We start from the raw sequence: 6,000 nt of genomic DNA, 5'->3' as shown, positions 1-6,000 counted from the left end.
CTTAAGATGAAGCTAAAAGATGAGACCAGGGAAGATGAATAGTATCTGAAGGCAGGGGAATTGTGAGATAACTGGTAGCTACAAATTGAACTCCTGATTGCTTGGTGAATTGGGAATGTGACAGGAGGTAAGGCTGCCCTTCTGTAAAGGCAGATCAAGAGTTGTCATGCTAGGGAGACTACTCTGCCTAAAATTCTGGGGTACTATTTTGTATTTAAGTATGCTGTGTACATTAAAAGGATACATATTTGAAGTGTTCAGCTCTTAGTTTTCACTACTAGACACCTATGTAACCAGCACTCAGCCTAAGAATAACATTACTAGTACTACAAATACTTCCCTTGTGCAACTTTCCAAATATTAAACCCAAAAATCCTGTGTTCCATAGGGAGGGAAAGATTTGGGACCAGGTTTTTTGGTGGTTTGTGTTTTTTGTTTGTTTTTTTAAATTTTCACCTGGTTCTTATTAAGTGTGCAAGGACCATGGTTCTTGACCTTCCTTAGATTTGTGGATCTTAATTCTCAGAAAATTGCGTATGGAAAATATTGTGCCAGGGCCTTGTTTCTGTGTAAAAACTTCAACAGGTCTTTAAAGTAGTACAGTTGAGAGATTATGGTGCTTCAACTAAGGCAGTGGGAATGTGAGAAAGAGATGAATTTGAGAAATATTTATAAACAGTGAGATTTGGTTGCTAATTGGATGAGAAAACTAAGGAAGAGTAAAGATTCAAAGTCAGTTTGGGTTATTGGTGCTCTTATTCAATGAGACAGGGCAAAGAAAAAGTGTACCTTGTATGGAATGAGGAGATCACTAACATTTTGAATGTGTGTTAGTCTGCCTGTGAGATAGTAAAGATGTCCAGAGGCAATTGCAGATATGGATATGGTGCTCAGGAAAAAGAACTGGGCTAGAAATTGATTTAGGAATTCACCAGTGTTTAGACATGAATGGATTAAGCTTTAAGGAAAGAATACAGCAAGAAAAGAAGTCCAGAGATGGAATCCTAGGGCCTACTTTGTTTAGTGGGTAGGCAAGGTGCAAAGGAGACAGGAATAACCAGAAGTGTGGGAAACCCAACATGTAGTGATAACTTCTGTTGGAAAGTGATCTAGAAGCGTGCTGCAGAGAGGCTGAGGAAGGGTTGAAGAGTGTCTTTTGGATTTGATAATTAGTCATTAATGGGTTTCCGTAAGAACAGCTTCTGCAGTTAGGAAGAGCCAGTTTTCAGGTGGCTAAATGGTGTCTGGAGAGTAGATCATCAGCTCCCAAATACGGTCAATTCTTAAAAATTATTCTACATTCAAGTAGCAAAAATAATGATAATATAATATCCTTGTTTAAAAAAAATTGATTATTAGAGACCTTTGTTCTGAAAGTATGCTCTTTTCTAAAAAAAAAAATTAAGTCTTTTTTTTAAATAATACTGATTTGGGAGGATAGTCTGTTACATTTGTGTCTTTACTTAAAAAAAATGGCAACCCTTTATTGGTTATTCTTTTTACTTGCTTAATTTTACTGTTCTATAAAGTTAGAGAATAAAAGTAGATTACTTGTCTGTGAGTATAAAGAGGGCTGTAGATGGAGATTAAAGAAAAATTTGAGTGGATAGCCAGTTGAGGGATAGGTTGAAGATAGAGGAGAACAGAAAGAAAGTTGATTAAGTTATTAGATATGCTGAAATGAGTACTAATAGTTACGGAAAGATTTTCTTCAGGGACCTTCTTCAACTTGGGAGAAAATGAAAGAGGACAAATTTGGTGTCTGGTTGGGTGAGGGGAAAATCGAATTCACTTGAGATGACCCATTAAAAAAATAATAATCAAATCCATGTTTTGAGGATCAGGGAAGGAAGATGGGTGGACATGGTTAGGGGTAGAGTTAGGTGTCTTGTCAATAATAAAGGTTTGAAGGAGCAGCTGGAGATAGTTGGGATTTTATTTAGAGCCCAGCCGAAGTAAAACTTTTAAAAATTATTTTATATTTTTTACTCCTATGGCATCATAAGAAGTAAAACTATGAACTTAATGAAATTACTCATATTTCTTCTGGGTATTAACATATGAGACAATTTTGAAAGAAAATTGAGCTTAAAGTAGATGAAGCAAATTATTGATTAGATAAAATTTTAAAATGAGCAGGTAAAAGGGGTCTTTGGTGGCAAAAAGAAAAACAGGCAAAAATATTCTATTTCTCTGTAATTTTGATGAGTGAGGCATTTCACATTCATCTGTCTTCCTAAAGGAGGATGTCATCAGCAAATCTAGGGGCACACAAAATACACCTAGTTGAGCACAGTGCTTGCAGAATAAATTTCAACTCCTTTTTTGAAAACAGTCTAGTCCAGGTATTCCAATCATTTTTTTAAAGTTGCTGTTCCCAGTCAGTATTTGATACATTTGACATTATTCTCCCTCATTCAAAAGTGTTTTGTGGCCCCAGGTGGGTAGTAGCGGTGGGTTGATTGGTTTCTTTAAAATTAAGTCCATCTATAACCATAATGCACAAATAGAAGAGAGACACATTTGCTTTACTGCACAAGTGGGACAAGATCAATTAACATGTATTTAAAAAATTTAAAAATACCTGCTAGGTGTTATGTTAGGTTGATAGTTGCTTCAAGCAGCCCTTTATAATCAAGGAGACTTGAAGACTTGAGGAATGCATAGTAAGCCACATGTGTTACATGAGACGGGGGAAAAAATCACCCAGCTTTCCAAAACACTGAGTTTTGGTTGTGTGATTTCATTCACACAAATAAAACATGGTGTGTGTGTCTTCCCTGTGTTGTTGCCTATCTGGGAGCCATGCTCTAAGAACAGGTTTCTCATGTTAGTCCACTGGCTGAGGTAAATCCTCACATTACATGACAGTCATTGTGTCCCTGCAACCCAGAAGTGCACTCTGAACAGGACAGAGTAACAGAGCAGGAGAAGGAAAAGTTGTACATAGCTGCAGAAGGCTGCCTTGACCTTGATTATCTTAGGAGGGCAGAATACATTTCTCTGACACCTGAGACCCTGGGCTACTGCCTAGCCCTGGCTGTTCTGAACTGCTCAAAGAATTAGTGCTATGTTTAGAAAATGCCCTATTTTTCTTTTTTTAAAATTATTATTATACTTTAAGTTCTAGGATACATGTGCACAATGTGCAGGTTTGTTACATATGTATACATGTGCCATGTTGGTGTGCTGCACCCATTAACTCATCATTTACATTAGGTATATCTCCTAATGCTATCCCTCCCCCCTCCCCCGAGGGCCCTGAACAGGCCCCAGTGTGTGATGTTCCCCTTTCTGTGTCCATGTGTTCTCATTGTTCAATTCTCACATAGGAGTGGGAACATGGGGTGTTTGGTTTTTTGTCCTTGAGAAAGTTTGCTGAGAATGATGGTTTCCAGCTTCACCCATGTCCCTACAAAGGACATGAACTCATCCTTTTTTATGGCTGCATAGTATTCCATGGTGTATGTGTGCCACATTTTCTTAATCCAGTCTATCACTGATGGACATTTGGGTTGGTTCCAAGTCTTTGCTATTGTGAATAATGCCGCAATAAACATATGTGTGCATGTGTCTTTATAGCAGCATGATTTATAATCCTTTGGGTATATACCCAGTAATGGGATGGCTGGGTCAAATGGTATTTCTAGTTCTAGATCCTTGAGGAATCACCACACTGTCTTCCACAATGGTCGAACTAGTTTACAGTCCCACCAACAGTGTAAAAGTGTTCCTATTTCTCCACATCCTCTCCAGCACCTGTTGTTTCCTGACTTTTTAATTATTGGCGTTCTAACTGGTGTGAGATGGTATCTCATTGTGGTTTTGATTTGCATTTCTCTGATGGCCAGTGACGATGAGCATTTTTTCATGTGTCTTTTGGTTGCATAAATGTCTTCTTTTGAGAAGTGTCTGTTCATATCCTTCACCCACTTGTCGATGGGGTTGTTTGTTTTTTTCTTGTAAGTTTGTTTCTTTGTAGATTCTGGATATTAGCCCTTTGTCAGATGAGTAGATTGCAAAAATTTTCTCCCATTCTGTAGGTTGCCTGTTCACTCTGATGGTAGTTTCTGTTGCTGTGCAGAAGTTCTTTAGTTTAATTAGATTGAAAATGCCCTATTTTTCATCTGCCACACTACTCAGCCCGGCATGTATGTAAGTCTTTTTGAGAACTAGGTAAAGAATTTTGAGCTTTCATTTGTCCCAAGCACTTGCCTATCAGGTTGCAATGAAACAGACTTTATTAAGATGGTAAATGGCTATGCTACATACAAGGAATTGTTTGTTGTTTTCTCTAGTCTAAAGATGTCATGTCTACTCACCTACCCCACCAACAAAAGGCCAGGTGCTACATTGGATTGCTATTATAGACACTTAGCTGGCTCCTGGTTCCCTCCTGATCCTCTACATTCTAGAAAGTAATTTTCAGCACTGCTGTTATGTTATTCTTTCCTTAAATGTCATCCACAGTTCCCTATTTCTCATCACTTCAAGGCAAGACTTTCTAAAGTATCTCTGCCCATCCATGTGCCGCTCCATTATGGGAAATCAGCCTCACCATTCCAGGTTGATTTCCCATAATTCTCTCAACACATAGTTTGTACTCTAGTAAGGACGCACAATTCATGTTCATTCTCATGAGCCTTTACCTTTCTTCAAGAGCCAGCTGACAGGGAAAACTAATATTTATTCCCTACTTATGTATCTGGCACTGTATATAAAATATTGCCATCAAAACAAGCCTCTTTTACAGATGTGAAGACTGAGGCTCAGAGAGACTATGTTTCCCAAGATCATATAACTAATAATAAACTGCCTTCATCTAATCCTCCCTCTTCCATAAAATGTTCTTTCCCTTTTAATCTCAGCATCTAGCCTGTGCCACTGCAATTTAGCACATTATTGTGTACCATTTTCTTTGTTTTCTAACTGCATGCTTGTCTTCCTCATTTCCATGGTAAGCATAGAAGGACTATGTAGTATCTTTACAGTGCTGAGCATACAGTAGGTGCTGCAACAGTACTTGTCTGATTTTTATATATGTTATACATATTGATGCCCAGTACTGAGTGCTTTAGATTATTTCAAGAGGCTTAGACTGCTTTCCAGCCAGAATACCATGTTTATATGAGCAGCAGTAAAAGGGCTGTGACTCGCTGTGTTGAGCTTTGCATCACTTTTCTCTCTTAATTCATCCTGTCTTCAAAATGGGCTTTGGGATTGGTAGCATTGCATGAGCCCTCCAGGCTGCATTGAGCATGGGCAATTTATCTTTTACTCTAGAAATGTGGCAGATATTGTTCCAAGGGCAGGTTCACAATTCTTTATCTGAAAGCCTTGAGGCCATATGTGCTTTGGAAATCAGAATTTTGTCAGATTTTAGAGAGTAAATATATTGCTTATACAATATATTGTATGTATCGTATAACTCCCTCTGCAGGGTCTCAGGAAGCACCTGAAATCAAGCACATTAATATTGCTGCATCTCATCAAATGGAGTAAAGATGACAGATAGGTTCAGGTCAGGTTTTGCCACCAAATAATTTACTAAAACTTATGAGAAAACTTTTGGTCTTCAGAGTTTTTAGATTTCAGAATTGTGAATAAGGGATTGTGAACTTGTTATTGAGATGTATTAACTCATTTATTCTTACAACAATATGTGATCATGTACTTTTTGAAGTGATGAAGAAACTGAATGACAGAAAGGTATAATGTGTCCAAGGTCACATGGCTAGTAAGTGACAGGGCCAGCATTTGAATCTATGCTGTCTGACTCCAGAACCTGTGCTTTGAAGAACCCTGAGTACTCCCACCCAACAGGACTTTGTAAATCACACTAGCCTAAATCTCACCACCAACTGGTTATGTGACCTTGGAAAACTTCCTTAGCACGCTGGACCCCAGTTTTCTCCTCTGTCACTGTGAGTGACATCTAGACGGCAGCTGGAGTCTTTCATTCTAGCAGGGCTAAATCAGATGATCTGGAAATCCCATTTC

The sequence above is a fragment of the Nomascus leucogenys genome, chromosome 1a, assembly GCF_006542625.1.
Source record: "Nomascus leucogenys isolate Asia chromosome 1a, Asia_NLE_v1, whole genome shotgun sequence".
In the NCBI taxonomy this organism is placed as follows: domain Eukaryota; kingdom Metazoa; phylum Chordata; class Mammalia; order Primates; family Hylobatidae; genus Nomascus; species Nomascus leucogenys.
The sequence above is the reverse complement of the archived record's forward strand: the minus strand, read 5'-3'. Positions refer to the sequence as shown.